General features: G+C 41.9%; 1 protein-coding gene across 3 annotated transcripts in view; it reads right to left on the minus strand.

The window, feature by feature from the left end:
* Positions 1–18708, minus strand: part of Smad1 (SMAD family member 1) — a 75775-nt gene extending 57067 nt beyond the window's left edge. Inside the window, exon 1 of one of the 3 annotated variants that reach the window (XM_027926623.2) lies at positions 18437–18708. The gene's annotated coding sequence lies outside the window, so the exon portion shown is untranslated. The other 2 variants (XM_071614649.1, XM_071614650.1) reach the window with 2 other exon arrangements.
* Between the last annotated feature and the right edge of the window lie 891 nt (positions 18709–19599).

The following is a 19599-nucleotide window of genomic DNA, read 5'->3' on the forward strand; positions in this document are numbered from 1 at the left end:
GAAAAAATGGGGGTCGGGAGTGTTAAAACTCCTGAAAGCCTATTTCCCTTTTAGAGCAATAATGCAGGAACTGCACCTAAAGCACAGGCATAACTGGCTGCCTTCCCGTCTCAGGTATGATCTAAACAAGTGCTACCAAGAGCTGTAACAATGTAGTCTCAGCAGAGTGCTAAGTGGGAGTCCTAGGAAATCAAAAAGAAAAGGAATAACATGAAGACTTTGGATTCCAACTCACCACATAAACTCACTGCAAGCTGCGACTTTTCAGACAAATAATTCAAAAGAAACATCTCCTTGATGAAAAGGAAGCAAAGAGTTTTTGAATGTCACTATTACATAAGTTTCATTTATACATGTAAGTGCATGAACTATGCATCTCAATACATCTTCATTATATTAAAAAATCTGGCTATGCTGTGCATACACAAAGCCTCCCATCCTGACAATCTAGGCTGCTTATGGGGAGCCCGGTTAGTTTTTCTTAGTCACATAGATTCCCTAAGGAATAGCAGGTGTCAGTTCTTTTCCGTCTCATTTGATGATAACTTATTTAGGTAAGGAAACTGATGGCCATAAAAGTTTTCTTACTGTTACTAACTTCAACAAATTTGGCTGTTCTACATCTTCTCCCCATCTCCTCTAAAAGTCCTAGAATATTCCTAATCCCACTGGATCTCCACTCTTGAATCATGCTTGTAATGGAAACCGTCCTCCAGGACATAGTAACCTTCCTAGAGATCCAGGTTCTCAGGACCCTCAATCCCCATAAAGCTTATCTGTTTCACTTCAACTCAACTGACGTATAGACTCATTTGATCACTCCTCAAATGCAGGAAGGATACCAAAACCTTCAGTTTTAAAATTTGATTTTATTGACTATCCCAGGAAAGAGTCTATTGTAGAAAAAAAATGTTCTCTGAATCATAGTTATCCTAGAATAGCAATTTCACAGACTGCAAGGAAGGCTAAATCTGGTAAATTTCCATAAGTGGCCAGTTATGGAGGAGAAATGTTTAACTGAGCGACTACCTTATGCAAGCATTATACTGTATGTTTTTACAAACATTATCTTACTGACTCCTCAGGGCAATCCTCCAAGGTATGTGTGTCTCTATTTTACTAAGAAATCAACTTGAGACTCAGAGGTTAAGTAACTTTCTCAAGCAGCAGCTCTACATTTTAAACCTGTACTGATACTAAAGTTCATTAATCATGTCAAAAAATAACAATTCAAATACCAAATTCACGGATGAAAACAGAATCAACTACAGGAGGAAAAACTATCCCTTTTATTTTTTTCTAAAAAGCCCTGCTTCACTTCATCTTTTGGAACACATTTCTCTTGCTCCAGGGATCCTGCAGGTGCTGTCCACAACAACAAAAATGTACATCTGTAGGGCGAGAGGACTGACGCAAAGCAGGACGGCCTGAACCCTTTCCCTATATTTAGATCCTTCAACTCAGCTCTTAATTGCATCATTTAATCAGGACCCTCTGGAAGGGAAACACATCCATATTCATCACAGGCATCAAAGGAAACATCTTTACAAGTTACATCCTTTTGCAAACTCACACACAACCCCAGCCGCTCTCCCCACTGCTGAACCCCTCCTCTGGGAAGAGCATGGAATTTTATTTCTTTTTATCACTTGAAAAAATCACTTCCCTCCTAATTCAGTAAAACTGGGTGGAGGCCACTTCCTCCACAGGTGAGAGAAATAAAACTTGTTGATCTGTCATTGTCAGGAATTGTATCATTAACCATTTATTTTACATATTTTGAAAATGGAAACAAAAGGCAGACTAAACCCAGAACAAGAAATCGGGGCCCATGTTCAAGGCTTTCAAATAACACTGCCCCCCCACTCCCATTTTTTTTGTCATCTTAAGATGGTTTCTAAATTAGAAAACAAGAGTCCTGAACTTTGTAAAGGTTTGAGCGCAGCCTTCTACTTCAGAGCTGCACTTGAACAAACCTCTTGGAACTTCAATTCGATTTTCCACAAAATTCTGACACCAGTGTGTTGTCACAGGGATTAAATACGAATATGTAAGGCTGATTTGGAAATTCTAACATGCTGAAAAACTTAAAAAGCATATCATCAACTGAGCAATATTCCAAATAAAGCTAACTTTCTTTGTTAACAAAGAGGAAATCTGTTCAATTCTTTTGTTTGCTTAATGAAGTTCTAACTTTATTTTTTTTAAAAGGGAAAATAAGAAATGATAACCGCTACAGTTATTCATTTCATACAACAAACACCTACTGTGTGCTGGGAACCATTCTCGGCTCTGGAACACAGCATTGAAGGAGACAGAAAGCTAGTGCCACCTGAAAGGGCATGAGGGGAGGAGAGAGCCAACACAGAAGAGCAAGTACCAAGGCTCTCAGGAAGAATGCACAGGGGACCTTTGAGTCCCAGGCAGCTGGAATGGGCCTGACAGCTTCTGCTCCAAATTAAGAGGGGTGATGGGGACCACAGGGAGATGTGAGCACAGCAGAGCCACCATCTGACTGTCAGCTTCACTGGATGACTAAGATGTCACGGGTTGAGACAGACTGAACGGGTGTGGGGTGAAATAGTGAATGGGGGAGCGACTAGGAAGCCATGGCAACTATTAAGGTCCAAGATGTTACAGTGCTGGGCAAACATGGCATGGTGGACACAGTCAGGTTCTGGATGCATCCCGAAGGTCCCGCGGTGCAAAAGTAACACTCGCTGCTTGCATAAAGAACATGATTCACCACAGAGTTGGAGAAAGCCATTTAAGTTTTAAAAGTATGAAATCCTGGGTTGAGGCTGTAGCTCAGTGTTTAAGTGCTTGCCTCGCGTGTGTGAGGCACTGGGTTCAATCCTCAGCATCACATAAAATAAATAAAGATACTGTGTGTTCATCTGCAACTAAATAAATATATTTTTTCAAAGTATGAAACTACATTATGGGGACTGTGAGAGCGAATACTGGAGGAGCAGCATAAGAATTTGGACTGGAGTGTATGCAGAGAGCGTGACTGGGATCCAAACTCTTGCAGGAAATGGGGTGATGGATGGGGGGAGTGTGAGGCAGTACACGGACTAACAAGGAAGGGTGGCGAGACTACAAACCTACAGGAGAGCCAAAGCTGGTGGAGGATGGTCTGGAAGTGACAGTGAAGAGGTGAGAGGGTTAGGAAAGAAAAGAGCTAACATTTGAGAGCTCCAGGGAGCCAGCATCCTCAGAAGAGCACACAAGACCACCTGTGTTCAAGGATGTTCGTGCTCTGAATATTCCAGCTGTCTAACAATAATGGAACCATTAAATAAGTTAGGTACATTCAATTAAATAATAATAAATAAATAATAAGTAAAACTGGCATGAAAAAGATATTTACATAGTGGGGAGACCCATATCAAACTTTTTTAGTTCAAAGAAGCTACAGATCAACTATGAATCCTTTTCAAAAGCAAATGAAAACAATATGTGGAAACACATGCACTTTTACAGGCCTAGAAAGAAAAAACCAAACCAAACACCCTGAAAGCAAGTGGCTGCCTTCAGCAGTGAGCTGGGAGCAGGTGAGTGCAGAGGCCACCACTGCTACTCACACCAAGAATGATTTTCAAGTTTAAAACCCAATAAAAATTAAAAATGAAAGCAGGCAAAAGATTTATTCTGCATAGCTCCAGAAGACAGCATTGTGACCAAGAGGTTGCAAGTTTTTTGTCTGTTTATTTTGTTTTGCGTTTTAAGAAGAAAAGAATTAAAAGGGTATCTTCACAGAACGGATACGACTGAACAACTGAACAGTGATTTTCAGAGGCATGCAGCCTGTACCCAGGGGTGGAACATGTGACCCAATTCTAGGTGAATGGGATAATGGATGGGAGTGGACTCTTTCATTAAGCAGTTCAGCTTCATGATCGAAAACTTCATTTAACAAAAAAAAAATTTTCCTTCCTATTCAAGTCCCCTTTCTGCTAAAAATCCAAATATCCATCAAAATCCTTAATGCATAAATTTCTAACAAAAAAAAGTTTTGTATTATTCAAACAACTTCAAGAGTAATTTGGTCCTGATTTTTTCTAGTATATAAATCTGCTATTTAGAAAAATAATATGTCCAGAAATCAATACTTATATAACAACTGAAAAAAAAAGTTAAGATCAGCCAGATACTATCTCACATGACAATCAATGACAGCCTGTTTTCAACCTGCCAAAAACTGAAGTGGACTAACAATTGTTCACTTGGCACCTCCAAGGCGCACTTGGATAAACAGTAAGAGCTCCCTCCAGCTAAGAGCTAAAAGAAGAAAGTTTCCCTCTGGTTTTAAAGAATTAACGCTTCAGATATAGGTAAGCACTTCCCACAGAACCAGGTGGACTTGTATCAAAAATCTAGGCCTTTTGTGCCTTTGATGACAAGTTCAGTCCAGTTCTATTCCCACGACTTCCCTACAGTAACAAACACACCAATTAGAAGTGCAAAACCGAAGGCCCGAGAACCCAAGTAATCCTCTTGTATGGGTTCTATGATGTCTAAGACACCAACTATTACTGAAAAAATCCTTTAAGTACTTACTATCAAACATATAGGTACAGCAGAATGAAGAGGAGAATGATACCATTCCCACCACCACCACGCTTACAGAAATAAAGTCTGTGAGAGAACTGGCGGGGGCATTAAATAAGGTACTGCGGTAAGAATCACAGGGCAATATGACTGGACTATTTATCGATGGAGGAAACACGTTCAGGTACAGTAGCCAATGGCCTGTGCCATTTTCTTGGTACCACTATATCTGCTATGCATACTGAGCTTCACGTTGTTCACCTTGCAATGGAAACCTAAATGAGTTCAATTAACTATCAACCAGTCACACCATGGAATATGAAAACGGAATGCATATTCCTAAGCAGCACCAGCAAAAATGAAATGCTGTTTTGGAATACATTGATTTAACCAAGAAATCTTTTAGTTCCTTCTGTTTTTATTAGAATGATAATAAAGCTCTTATGTAGCCTGAGAAAACAGTAAATGAAAGAACTACCTGTTGGAGATTCAAAACTTGCTGTGAAAATATGTAAGTGGATGACAAATTAACCATCAGTTTTCTCAATATCGTAAAAACTTTTATCACATGAATCACTCTATCCTCCTCTCAGAATTTAGAGTATCAGCAAGAAAGAGCCTTTTTATAGAATACATCCTGGCATGAGAACTCAAAACACTTTTGTCACTCTTGCCACCAATTTCAAAGGGAAAGAGTGTTGTGCAGATGGATCTATGGAAAATGCCACGAGGGCCACTCATGGTCCCCATCAATCTTCAACACAGATAAAGTATTAAAAAAAAAAAAATCACCCCATGTCCTCCTCATCAGCAGCACTACATGCAAGCACTTGACCTGTACCAACTCTCTCCATCCCGCTGAGGCTCCTGTAAGCACTGTTTTAGAGATGACAAAAGTGAGAACAGAGAAGCTAAGAAACTTGCTGAGGCCATCCCTCTAACAGCTGCCCTCCTAACCACCTCCTCCTTTCTCGATGATAAAGCTGAAGGACCCACAAGCAAAGATTTTGCTGTTGTTGTTGTTGTTTAGTTATAGATGGACATAATACCTTTTTTATTATTAGTATTATTTTTTATGTGGTGCTGAGAATGGAACCCAGGCCGCTCACATGCTGGCAAGTGCTCTACCCTGAGCCCCAGCCCAGCCCTCATTTTATTTTAATCCCTCTAAGGCTTCCCTTCCCAGCTCATTTTTGGTTTTTGCTGTTTCTTTACTTCTTGACACCGTCCCACTTTCTAGAACATGTAAAAACCAAGAGTTTTAGCAGGGTAGCAATGACAAAACTGAATTCATTTTCATCTAAAGAGCATGGAATAAACTTAAGTTATAATTTAATTAAAGGAAACTGGGCCATTACTTCACATCAACACCCCCTGTTATGTGTTCAACTCTTAACATCCTTTTCTTACAATGAGTCTGTGGAATATTAAAATCAAACTCTTTTTAAGAAATTCAATTTCTTTACATTCTCACCAACTGTCTTTAAGGTCCTTTATGGAAAACAAAGTAATAAAAAAAAATTAGTGGCTCATTTTTTGGGGGGTACCTCTTATCTACTCAAGCAAAATACAGAGACAGAGAAAACTTAAAGGATTCTTTCAAATATCCTATCTCAATAAAGTAAAACACTACAATATTCACAGTCATACCTGGTGCATAGCTCTAAGTCGCAATTCTGCCTATACTCTGGAGGATTGCGGTGGAGGGGTTAGGAATGGAGGGAGATAAAGCAAACACGTAAGGAATGGCAGCCACTACCGTCGGCTATCCATCTGCCTCCCGATCCCTTCTCCATCCTCAGTCCCAGCATTCTCGGCTTCAGCATTACAAGGTGCCCAAGTAGCCTCACAGGGCTCTACCTACCAGATGGCAGTCACAAGGCCCCTCCTTCCCACCCACTCACCCCCCAGGTGTGACAGCCAGAAACTTTCCCAGGCTCTGCTGGTGAAAAGCTGCTCTATTCCACACTCTACCTCTCCGTTTCTCTTTGTAACCTCAGCAGCTCTATGTAGCTGCACTTCTAGACTCCAGGAATCAAAGAACTGCTGGTTGCTTCAAGGAAAAAGGGGACCATGTCAAAGACACACACCTGTTCTCTTTTCTCCTCAAAGAAAAAAAAAAAGGGGAGCAAGTCAGTCCTAGCTTTTAAATGGCCTGCCTGAGCACCTGGGACAGGATCCTCGCTCTGTCAAGTGCTACCATGAGCAAAAGACCTGAATGGCTCCTACCCACGGGCACTCACAAGGAACAAGAGCACATTTCCTGGCATGTTTTTAAAAACACCAAGATGGAAAAATGCACTCCACAAGTGTCTACTTTGAGTCAGGTCAACAGCTCTTAATACTGCTGCATTGTCCAAGTGGTACTTTCTAAAAGCACCCCAATATAACCCTGGAATAGGGTCCCCTAGGGGTGGGGGACTGACTATTCATGTGACTCTGACGAGAAGATGCTGGCAGTGCTGTGCTCCATAAGGTGCCAAACACCAGGATCAGAAGACGCTTCCCATACCCTCAAGGGACTCAGTCCAGAGTTACTGTGATAACTGAAATCAAGGTGTCCCAACAGAAGCCAGACTAGACAAGCAGGTTTGTACTGTTCCTCAAAGTTACATTTCCCATTCTGTATCCCAACTTTATCAAGCTGTACACGCAATATGCTGTGAAAACAAGAATAAACATAAATACAGACACTCAAAAACTTGCTGAGAATGAACTAAGGTAGAAAAGTAGGCAGGAAGAGAAAGTTCTACCAATTACATCAAACTTCTTTCCCAATCCCTTGATGTGGAGACACTACCCCAACTAGAAGTGAAATACCTTCAGTCTAAGACTAAGGAACATTACAACAAAGGCATGTTATTTAACTTTTTATATTGCTGTCATCTCTTCTTACCAGTTAGATTGCTTCTTCAAAGTAGAAACTAGTTTTACAGTATCTTTTCCTCTACAACCACAGCCCTGTGCTGGATGCACGGTACAAACATGTGAAGTACTTGGTGAATTGTTTACTTCTGCCTTCAAAAGCAAAACTTCACACTCAGGATGGGCTCTTTTTAAAAGACTTTCCTAGGACACAGAGTAAAGTCTTGGCCACACCATTTGACCACTCTCCACTGTTTAAATGCAAATAAATGCTATGCAGTTTTTGTACCAATCATTTAAATGATAATCAATTCTGTTCAGTGAACAGAAAAACATTTAAAATCAATCAAATGTTCCTTCAAGCTTGAACTGACTAAACAGAAGTCCTGAGCACACAAACTCGAACACAGGGAAAATAAAGAGATTGGTATTAATTATGCCAGGCTGCAAAGCCGGCAATGGACAAAAGGCGAAACAGGAAGCTGTAACAGAGGACATGTGAGCTACCTACCATCGACTGTCCTGAGTTTCAATAAGGACTAAATGTACAATTTCCACAGCAACATTCACTGCACTGTCACTCCCTTTCACAAAAAGCTACTGTCCTTTAATAAAATTAAGATCCCAACATTTACCCTCCCTCTCCAACTTAGCTTCAAGAGTTTGAGTGACAGGTTGGACCAGTGCATACCAGTTCAGGGCCTGCACTCCCAGTCACTCATCACAGAAAACACAGTTGGGTAGCAGGCCAGTGATGAGCCTGTAGGCGAGATTCTCAAGCTCCCCCACCCAACTTTGAAATATTTGCAGGTAATTTAAAAGAAAGGCGATGTGGTAAGGCTGAAAATGCAGACAAATTCTGATTCTGTCTAGTAGTGAGCTAAGGGCCCACTTAATGCTGAGGTAAGACAATGTGACTCAGTTAGGTATGGACCCTACTAGTCACCAGCAGACTTCTTCCTAATGGGCAGCACATGAAAAGACTTTAAAACCCATGACCACTAACTATTACCCATAAGAGAAAATCTGGAAAATTAAATGCTGATGCCTAACTTTCTTTAACTTTATAAGAGGTTTTACTACATGGGGGAACTTTTCTTACTTTATTTTAATACCTCATAAACCAGTCCATCTCAATAATCAAAACCATATTCCAAGACATCACTGTCTCTCTCATGAATCAGTAAATGCCACTATAAAATCTCATACTGCAACACAGGTAGGTGGGAAAGAGGCCTATTTCAGAATGCTCCAGGGAGAACTGGTGTCTTTAAGCCCATGCCAGCAGATTGAGGAATATGCATATGACTGATAGCCCGGAAAGTGCTAGAAACACCCCACATTCTAATAAGAAAATTCCAAAATCATGTCATGAGGGAAGCAGGGTGATATCAAGTAAACCAGACGGAGAAGGCCTGCTTCTCAGAAGTCATGTAAGTCTAATAGGTATAAACACACACAGAACTACGTACACAATGTGTGTGTGTGTGTGTGTGTGTGTGTACGCACGCGCACATATATGGATATATATATATATATGTACACACACACACACACACGGATAAATATGTATAGATATAGATAATCTTGACCCTCCTTGTAACTCCAGAGCATTTCTTAGGATTCTCCTTTTCTTCAAGGAGAAAAGCCCAGCGTTTCCAGATTGACACTTTCTGGTCTATAAAGAAAAACACAATAAAAGAGAAGATATCATTTCCATTCCGGTGATGAGTCTGATCCAGAACACAGTAGAACATTTTATGTTTGTTAGTTTGTATATTTTATTTGTTCTTACATTACTTGATCATACCCCTTTCCTGTATTTTTCTATTAGAGTGGTATTTCCTATTAATTTTAAAAGTTTCTTACAAAGAACAATAATTAGTTGAAATCTGCTATCTTTTAGGCTGTATCTGTGTGTTTGGTCAAATCTATAAAAATTTTCCTTTATGGTTTCTGCCCTTGGAGCCACATGGAGAAGTGCTCTGTAGCTGGCTATTAATAATGTCCCCAAACTGACAGAAATCAATGTCTCTCTTTCCATCCCCCAATAGGGTAAGAACTCATGCCAGAATTTTTCTGCACCAAGCATGTATTGCTATAGTGAAAAAAAAATTAATACTAATGAACACTGTAAGAAAAGCAATAAATAATTCAGAAAAACTTATTTTTAAAAGCCCTGAACAATTTAAATAATCTCTTTAAATCATTAAAGAGAGTCTTCCCTTAGCTCAATTAATATACTTTTCTTTAAAACCTTTATCTAGAATTGTCAGGGAAATATTCTATCTACAAATTCCCAAACTTGATATCTCAAAATTTCATTACCAGGACTCCCAATGTGTAACTCCTCTCAATTCATTTAATCCATTAGGCTCCCTTATCTAGATTAGACTCAAGATTGCCTTTATTAACATTCTAGACTCTAAAAAACATTGATTTTTATAAACAGCTACCATACATGAATGCTGATCATGTGCCAAGACCTATGCTAAGTCTTTTATGTATTCTGCACTTCACTGACTACGAGATGCACCTCTGACATTTTAACACCACAGAAGCCAGGAAAGCTTACAATTCATGGTATGTTCAAGAGGTTTTCCCCTCATTTGTACAGGAAATAACACCTCACAATTAGCACTATCTTAAATTAGATGAAATATGGATGAATAACTCATTTCATCTCCGAAGCAATCCAAGACTGATACTATCATCCCTATTCTTTCCGATGAGGGAGAATCCAAGGTTAGTGGTAGCTTTGCAAAAGCAAATCAGTGTGGGGCCTGGATTTAAATCCAGGCAACCTGACTTAGCTTAGGGTACATATGAAAGCTTGGAAGTCTTCCCTAAACTTCAGGAATGCCCTTCCAAAATCCCTTAAGAACACTTAGCCGCCCCACCTTAAATTCCACCTGGGAACCCATCTGCTCTCCAGGCCCAGCAGGCCAGAGTCATACTAGAAAGTAGCCATTACTCTGTTCACCCCAGTCTTTTTATCCACTGTTTAGAATTTGAATCCTCGGTCAACCCTCTGGCATATGATTTACAATGGTTCCTCCAAGACTTCTCCAGTATTCTTAAACTTCCCCTGCCGTTTGCTGATCCCCTCACCTCATCACCCTGATGCAGGGGCTTGCCTCCTAGGACAGTGGAAGCTGGCGCAAGCTCTGCAGGGCACTTTCCTCTAACCTTGACCCCCAGCCTGCTTTCTCAGACTCCAACTCCTTCCTTTATAGGTATCGGCATTTTGTTATCTGCACCAACACTAACTCCATCACCTTTAATCTTCAATTGCTCTCTATTAATTTCTTTCCCTGAATCTCCAAATATAAACAGGTCTCATTTTGAAAAATAAGTAATTTGAGAATCTAGTCCTCATCTCTTTACATACTCAGATCTTTTTCCTGCCAACACGTTCATTTGATCATGTGACCTTCTCTCCCATACCCTGAACCTCACACTTGCCTCTCCAGACCTACTTCTGGATTTTCTTCCCACAGCTTCCTGGTTTCACCTCTCCGCTGACCCTCTACTTTTCTTCCAGTTCCTTCTTTTCTCGATTTCAAACATGCCTCTTCCTTCTCCTAACTCCTAATTGTGGGCTCTAATGAAGCCAAACCACTGTTTTTTCTCTTTGTGGGTCCCTGAGAATATGAAGTAGACGGCTGCTGAGGGTACATATGAAAGCTTGGAAGTCTCCCCTAAACTTCAGGAATGCCCTTCCAACAAACCTGTAGAACACTTAGCCACCCCACCTTAAATTCAACATGTCTAGTCAACCCTAACTTTCTCCTTCTACAGCCACTTCTCCCATACTAAGGTTGGAAATTTAAGATTCACCTCTGACATCTGTTACTCTACAGCCAATCACAAGTCTCTATGGTATTTGGCCTGCAAAACTCTTTCTTCTTCCACTTCCCCCTTCACCAGAAACTTACTATCACACAGATAATTCAATAGCCTTCTTATAAATCTTTTGGCATCGAGTTCTACCCTCTCCAATCTGAACTGCATGCCCAAACACTTTCAGTGACTTCCCCAGGCTTCCTATTCTAACACACCAAGGTTTCAAATTCTCATCCCAATATATCCTTTCTGAACATCAGCTCTGCCTCATCCTGCTGGGTTCCACTGGGAACACCACAGAGTCAGGTGGAGATGCTCACCAGTTACTAGATCTGTGCCGCTCCATGACAGCCATTGTGGCTACTGAAACAGAAGTTAGTTAGGACAGTAAAAATGCAGTTCCCAGTTGCCCTGGCCACTTTTTGAGAGCTTGGTAGCACCTGTAGCTATAGCTATTGTTTGTGCTAATACATGTGCTAGAACACCTGCTCTTATTGAACAGTGCTGCTGGAGAGCTATTCAACACCAGTACTGATCTCCCCAGTGCTCTATGCCCAGCAGTGTCTCCCTCCTATTTGTGCAAACCCACATGTCCCTCCACACCACAGTGGTCTTCTCATGAGCTGTCAATAGAGCTTACTCCTACATTACTTTGTTATAATTCATACAATGTTGTTGCATTTAATTTTTCAATATTGTGTCTTAAATTATTGTGCCTCTTAGAAACTAACAAATACTCATGGAATAAATGAAGAATATATAATTATTACAATACCACACCAAAATTACTAAATACGGGTGTATTTAATATTCTTCCTCTAATAAAATAGATGTTTTCTTTCAATCTAAACATACAAACATTCTTGAATTTAGCTAAATGAATGACCTGATTTAATGGCTAATTATAATAGTTCACAGATAATTACTTCCCCTTTTTTCTTGTGGTGTTTGAAATTGAAAGTAAAAAGCTACACAAGGTCTGAAATACTTCCACTTTGCATAAGCGTACCACAAAGAAGCCACAAAAGACACACAAGGACAGGAAAATGAATGAACAGTCTGAGTAACTATAACCTAACAATCTGAGATTGCAGGAAAAAATATCTATAACAGAGCAGCCCTAAAATTAGAGGAAACTACAAATAAAGCTTTAAAAATTATGTATAAAAATATATTTTCAAATCAATAGGCAGATCCTTATAACCCACTTCTCAAATATGACAGTTAATATTCATTTACATCTTGAGCTCAAAAACACAAATATGCATAATTTATGGTTGTACGTATATGAGTTCTTTCTTTAAATTCAGGTTTGTTGTCTCAAAAAAAAAAAAAAAAACAAAGTTAAGAAACCAATCCACCACACCACAGACCTGGGTTCTTGTAAAAGAATAAGGCTTCTTTTCCAAACACTAAGAACCAAGCAGAAGAGATTTGGGAGAATCACACCAGGTAAAGACTCCTCAGTCCTTAAGAGGGTAGGAAGCTCTATTTTCAGGAGAGTCTTCTCTATTATTTTTAGCTAATGACAAAGATGCTAAACTATTCGAATACTGCACTTCCAGTGCCTTCCAAAAAGTCTTGATGTAGACACTGGAGTTGAACCATTTATGAAAGTTTTGCTTTTTCTATCCAAAAGATGTAAGTCCCTTAAGCAAACAAATGTTCTAGAGCCTGCTCATTTCTGCAAGTCAGCCAGTAGCAGATATAAATGTTACTTTTTTGCCTATAAAACTAACTGTGCTATAAAACTGACATTATCTTACTACATACATCAATGAATAGCTTAACTTAGATTTTAAGTAGTAGATGCTATTTAGCTTTCTTTCTTTTCTTTTTAAAGGTTGCTATAAGGGTTAAAAATACTTCGAGTATTTTTGCTGCAAATCAAATAAGAGATCACCATATCAGACTGAGTATTTGTCTATCAGATAACAGCAGAAAAGGAAGATACAGAGTCAAGAGATTTCAGTATGAGACACAAGGCAATGCCCCTGTTTGTTCCTAATGCGCACGTCCTGCAATCTTGGTACCAACAATCAAAGCCACATACAGAAGTATCAGAGCACCTCTTATCTCAAAGTTGCTTTATGACTTAATAACAATTTATACCACCTTTTTACATTTACATTATCCTTTTACTTCTCAACATTTCCATCTCTCTCCCTAGTGCCCCCTATCCCTTCTTTAAAGACCCCAACCTTTGGTGAAAAATGTGATCTGATTATGAGAGTCACAATAGGAGTTTCGTATATTCCTATGTCAGAACTGTCTGCTTTAACCTGAACTTTGTACAATCTTGGATCTCCCATTTCCCAATAAGGTCCCATTGATTAAATTTGGGGGGGTTTTTCTTTTCCATTTCTAGAATGAAAGAAAAAAAATCAATTTCAACCTGGAGAAAACAAACATATCTCTTTGGTGGTCAGACTTGATTCCTATTTACCTCAAACATTTGGAATAAAATGTCAGTATCATGCCAAAAACTCTTCTACCCTTCCTTACCCAAACTCTACTGGACAGACTCAGCCCAAAGCCTCAGGAGTGTGGAAGGAAAAAACAAACAAAAGAATACCCTACCCTCATATATAAATATACCCTGAATGTAAAACTCAACATCATGTACAACCAAATAATGGGACCTAATTGGAACAAGTTACACTTATTCTATGTATGTATAATATTTCAAATGATACTCTGCTGTCATGTAAATAATAATAATAATGATAATAATAATAAATACTCAACAACACTAGGAGGATCCAGGATTGGCTTTCCTACTTGCAATCCCTAAGGGTAACTTTAGACAAGCAGGTTGTTTTCTCTCAGCCTCACATTGCTTATCTCCACATGAACCATCTGGATTAGAAAACCTTTAAAGCAGCTTTTAACATTAAACATTTCTAAATAGGAAATCACAAGTCAGTGTTTATGAAAGCACCTGTCAAGGCAGTCCCAGGGATGAACTTCACCAGAAGGATCATGCACTAGGGCTGTGAAAGTGTACTCACAAACTCACCAGGACACACAAACATTTCTGGATGAGAGGAAGGAAGAGAAGACACAGGACCCAAGGTTTTATCAGATTCTTAAACAGCCTAACACTCTATTCAAAAAGTTGAGAACAAGTGAAAGGTAAGACATACAAAAGAATACTCAAACACTTCCCACCCCACCACCACCCCTCCCCCGCAAAAAAAAAAAATCCCCAAGGAATTTGCAATGAACTAGTCTTATCTCAAGACACGTGTTTAACCACTCAGGGAAAACACAGTAATTTTGATGAGATAAACTGAACTACTAGAACTTTCATCAGTACCCATTATCTTATGATTATACAATAAAACACGAGAAAAGTGACAGGAATTATACAGAAAAGCTGAGATAAAACTAGTTGGGCTTTGAAATGCATTATTTCTATGTCAGACTTATTCTTCAAATTATGTGTTGCTTAGATAAGTATTACCATTACTTTTCCCTTTTAAACATTTACAGGAACAATAGAAGACAGGCCCAAAAAAGAACAACAGAGGACAAATATGTCTAAAAACCTAAAAGTCAAGTCATGTCTACACTGGCATAGTAAAGTACCACCTACTGCACAATGCCTGTTTGGGTCCTCTAGATGAAAACCAAAAAGCACAGCTAAGAATAAGGTTCTGGAGTCAGACTGCCTTGTTTGTATCCCAGCTAAGATGATAAATCAAAATCACTCACTGGTTATGAACCTGAGGGAAGACAACCGCTCTGGCCTCAGTTTACGTGTAAAATGTGACAACAGTCCTTAGGGAAGTTTTGAGGCTTAAATAAGTATTACAAATAATGCCTGGCACATGGTAAAAATTCTGGAAAAAAGGGAACACTATTTCTTACCCCGTGCTGTAAATCAAGTGAGAATCCATGACATTAATGACAAATAAGATCTCCAGAAAAGTAAACCTAATTTTATCAACAGCTTCAACTGTCACTTCCGAACTGCGTTTTAACAAGAGCAGTTAGTTGTAAAATTAACCAATGTATGTATATATTTCTGTCTCTCTTGAACCTCCCAAATTCACTACTAGAGGAGACAAGTGAGAACAGTGTGGAAGGTCCTGGGACAGCACTATCTAGAATTTTCTAAGATGATGAACTATCCTATATACACACTGTCCAATATGGAAGCCACTAGCTTCATGTGGCTGTTGAGCACTTCAAATTTGGGCAGTGTTAAAAAAAATTTTTTTTAAATTTAATTTTATTTCATTTAAACAAATAGCCAGATGTGGCTATGGAGCTACTTTACTGGACTACATGGCCACAGATGATCCATAAATGAAAAAACGAACATAAGAAATTTAAGGGTCTTCTTTTCCTGAATTGCTTATATGTTCAATGCAAGTATCCTTGTGTTTAGTGGAAATCGGGTAACTGACTAGTTAAAGAAATAACATGTCAACTCATGCATCAGTACAGTGTAAACTCAGTGCTAATAAAAGGATCAGAGATAAAGAAGTATATGGCCTTCTGATATTTTAGAAGGTCCCTAAGGCCAAGTTAAATTCAAGCTCATGTGAAGCATGATTCAATACATAGACCAGATCTGCAAAGGGCCAGCACCAAAGCGCTTGTTTCTATATCACCAAGTGGGAAGCTACTTGGACAATGCACACTGAACATCTCTGAATTTATCTTCAATTGTTTCTCTCAGACATTCACAGTTCTGTAAAGCTTTCCCTCTTTCAGAAACACTAGTATTCTTGGCCTTTCCACTATGCACAAAATCCATGAACCACCCATATCTGAAGTATAACGCCAGACTCCTGCTTAGCTGCCCCTGTAATATGGTTTAATTATGATGACTGAACTAATAGGCTGACATCATAGACTTTTACAGGCTGACCCCATGTCATCCTGATGTATCATTTTGCACCAGTTCAGTGCTGTAAATCAATTTAAGATCTTGAGCAGGTTGAAAAGGCTGGTAATGATGCTTTCTCTGCCATCTCTGGAGAGACTACATTATACACAACTTACATTATTTATAAAGCCTCAGCGATGCCTCCATTAGCCTTGTAAGACTACACAAATGAGTTCTTTTATACACACACAACTTGGCCTTAATTATGTAGGCTACTGCAGCTTAAATATACTCCTCTAATTACACTCAAGTTTATTCTTTCTCCAATCTACCAAGTTATTAAATTTTACCCTGAACCCAGAATTGCTAAAAATAAAATTACAAACTGAATTTTAGTTTTTAACTAAAAAAAAATATATAGTAAATGTAGCTGGAAAAATGAGACTTACTTCCTCTTAATGCTTTAATCAACTTGGGGGGGGGGGATTTTACTTAAATCCCAAGAGGTATTAAGAGGTTAACATTTTTATTTCCTAAAAACTATCATTTCTCTAAAACACAAAGGTCATCAGCTCTGCAAGGAAAGGATAATGCAAAAGGAAAAATGTATTTGATTACATACCTATGGTTGTAGGGGTCAAAACTAAATCAAGGACAAATCCCTACCCTCAGAAGAAACCCGATCCTGCCTGGATCCTCTGGCATCACCATCTCCAGAAAATCATCTCTCAAGACCCTGGTTACAGTTTCCTAAGAATTGCACTATTACACAAATGGTCCACCACCTGCATAGAAATATCAAATAACTGCAAATGGGAACGAGGGAGGGAGAGCGGAGGACAAACACTTTAATCAGTACAGCATATTTAGGCCTGGCACCTAGATCAGAGTAAAGCTGATGCAAAAACATTTACACCAATTGAAAATGCTGGGGCAGTGAACACAGGATCTGCCTGGAATTTTTTTTTTTTTTTTAAACAGTCGTTCCAATACAGCTCACCTGCCTCCCATACAACGTTAAGTGGTAGTTACAAACAACATGTAATATTAACCTGGGCCAGGAACAGTTTTCTCCTGGTGTTCCTGAGGTGTGGGTACGTTATCCACGACTGGCATTGAGCGCAAAAGATGTTCGTTCTGAAATAAGGGCATTCTGTGATCTAGCCGCTGAGAGCTTCCGCAACATGAAGACAGAACAGAAATCTTCCAACTTTTCTATCAGTCCATACTTTGGGGCGGGGAGTGGGGTGCAAAGCCAAGAAGAGAGAAAAGGCAGGCTGTCAGTACTCACGAAAACGATGCTTCCTCCGCGGGCGATGGTTCTCAGACCCGCCTGGATTCTCAGCGCCTCACTAGTTATCTCGCACCGAGTATTTTTGTTTTAAATTGCATATGCCTCAAAATAAACAAAAGCCTCAGCTACGGTAGTTGTGAGATCCGGCCGGCATCTGTTCCTGCTGCCTCCCCAAAGCACATCCAGGAAACCTTCTCCCTCGCAGCCCGCACAAACACTGAGCAACTAGCAAACAAGCCCACGTCGTCGCTCTCACTCCCACCGCCCCCACCTTCCTCCAGAAACCACCCGAGAAACCCTAACAAAGACAGGCGCAGAGGGGAGGCACAGTTGTTCCCGGCGAACTCGCGCACACACACGCAGTGAGGCAATCGAATCCGGTAAAGGGAAAGGAATGAGACGACACTCGGAGGCGCAGGGGGTGTAGGCGGAAGAGGGGGAAACTGCGCGCCGCCGCCAAACCTTTGAATAAATCAAGAGGGAATTTCGGTGCGAACTTTCCCTGACCTCGACCCCAGGGCGGCCGGTGGGGCACGGAAAGGAACCCGCGCGGGATGCCCGGGGGCCCGGAGTCCCCCTCCCGGGCGCCCCGCTCGGCCCGGGCTCGGAAAGGGCAGCGCCCGCGGCGGTCCTCCGAGCACGGCGAGGGTCGCCCGGCCGGAGCGGGACACAATGGGCCCGCGGGCCGCGCGCACGGGCCTCGGCCCGGCTGCAGAAACGGAAAGAGAACCCGGGAGAGGGAGGGCGGCCGGGAGGTCCCGCCGCGGGCAGGCCGGGGGCGAGACTCCCCGCAGCACACCCAACAAAGCGGCGCGGGGAGCCCGGCCCGCGGGGCACGAGGGGAGGGCGAGCGGGCAGGTTCGCACCCGGAGCGGCCGCGAGGCGCCATCATGGGGGGGGGGGGTCCGCGGCCCCACGCGGGGAAGCGCAGCCCGCGCCCGCCCCGGCGGGGACCGCGGCGCTGGGCAGCCCGGGCCGCCGAGCGGAGGGCGGGGACGCGCGCAGGGAAAGTTGGGTTCGGGTCTGTTTCGCTTTACCGGCTTGGCGGCGCGCCCATCCGCGCGGACGCACGAGTGGCCGGGCGAGCGGGGTCCCGCGGCCCCAGTGCGGCCGGCCGGGCGCGGCGCCGCGCTCCGCTCGCAGGGTCCCACCCCGCGCCTCGGCCCGGGCTCAGCCTCTCGGCCTCTCCGTCCTCCGCCCGCTCGCTCCCGGAGCCTGGATTGATCTGGTCGCGCTGGCGTCAGGGAGTCGCGGCCGCCCAGCCTCCACTCCTCGGCTGCCAATACCCGGCGCACTCGCTCGCTCGCCCGCCCGCCCGCTCGTTCACACGCGCACTCGCGCGCGCCGCCGCCGCCGCCGCCGCGCGACCAGGGATCCTCTCCAAATTCCGGGCCCAGCTGGCACGAGCGCGGCGCGGCGCAGCGCAGCCCCGGCCCGCGGACAGCGCAGGGGAGCGGCGCGAGCCACCGCCCCCAGTCCCCAGCCCCACGCCCAGACCGTTCCAGGCAAGAGGAAAAGCACACCGGCTTTCCGGCTTTCGCAGCCCTGCCTCTAGTCCCGGTGGGGCAGGCTGGGTGCACTAGGAGCGAGTCCGGCTCGATGTGCTGTGGGTTTCTTTTCTGACACGTTCTTTAACACGTCCACCGCGCGCACGGGTTCGTCGTTAGAACGCGGAGCACATTTTTTCACTCACCTTTTCCTGTCTAGTTTTCATCGCCGCTCATTCACTCCACAAAGATTTGCAGCCCCAAAAGGTGCTTGTGTCCAGAATTGGATAAAAACTGTTGCAAACCCTGAGTCCATAGATGCATTTCCAACTCAGGATCCAATGATTTGAGTAGGACCCTGTTGCTCCAGATAATGACAGAAGCCACAAGGAGATACCTCTTTTTTTTTTTTATTGGTTGTTCAAAACATTATAAAGCTATTGACATATCATATTTCATACATTAGATTCAAGTTGGTTATGAACTCCCAATTTTACCCCAAATACAGATTGCAGAATCACATTGGTTACACATCCACATTTTTACATAATGCCCTATTAGTAACTGTTGTATTCTGCTACCTTTCCTATCCTCTACTAAGGAGATACCTCTTTATATTCCAGGGATTTGGTCCAGTTTTTTAGAATCTTTTAGATAACCCAAACGCCCTCAAAACAAAAACAAACTTAACTTATATATACCTGATTTGCATA

This window comes from Marmota flaviventris, chromosome 7, assembly GCF_047511675.1.
Source record: "Marmota flaviventris isolate mMarFla1 chromosome 7, mMarFla1.hap1, whole genome shotgun sequence".
Classification (NCBI taxonomy): domain Eukaryota; kingdom Metazoa; phylum Chordata; class Mammalia; order Rodentia; family Sciuridae; genus Marmota; species Marmota flaviventris.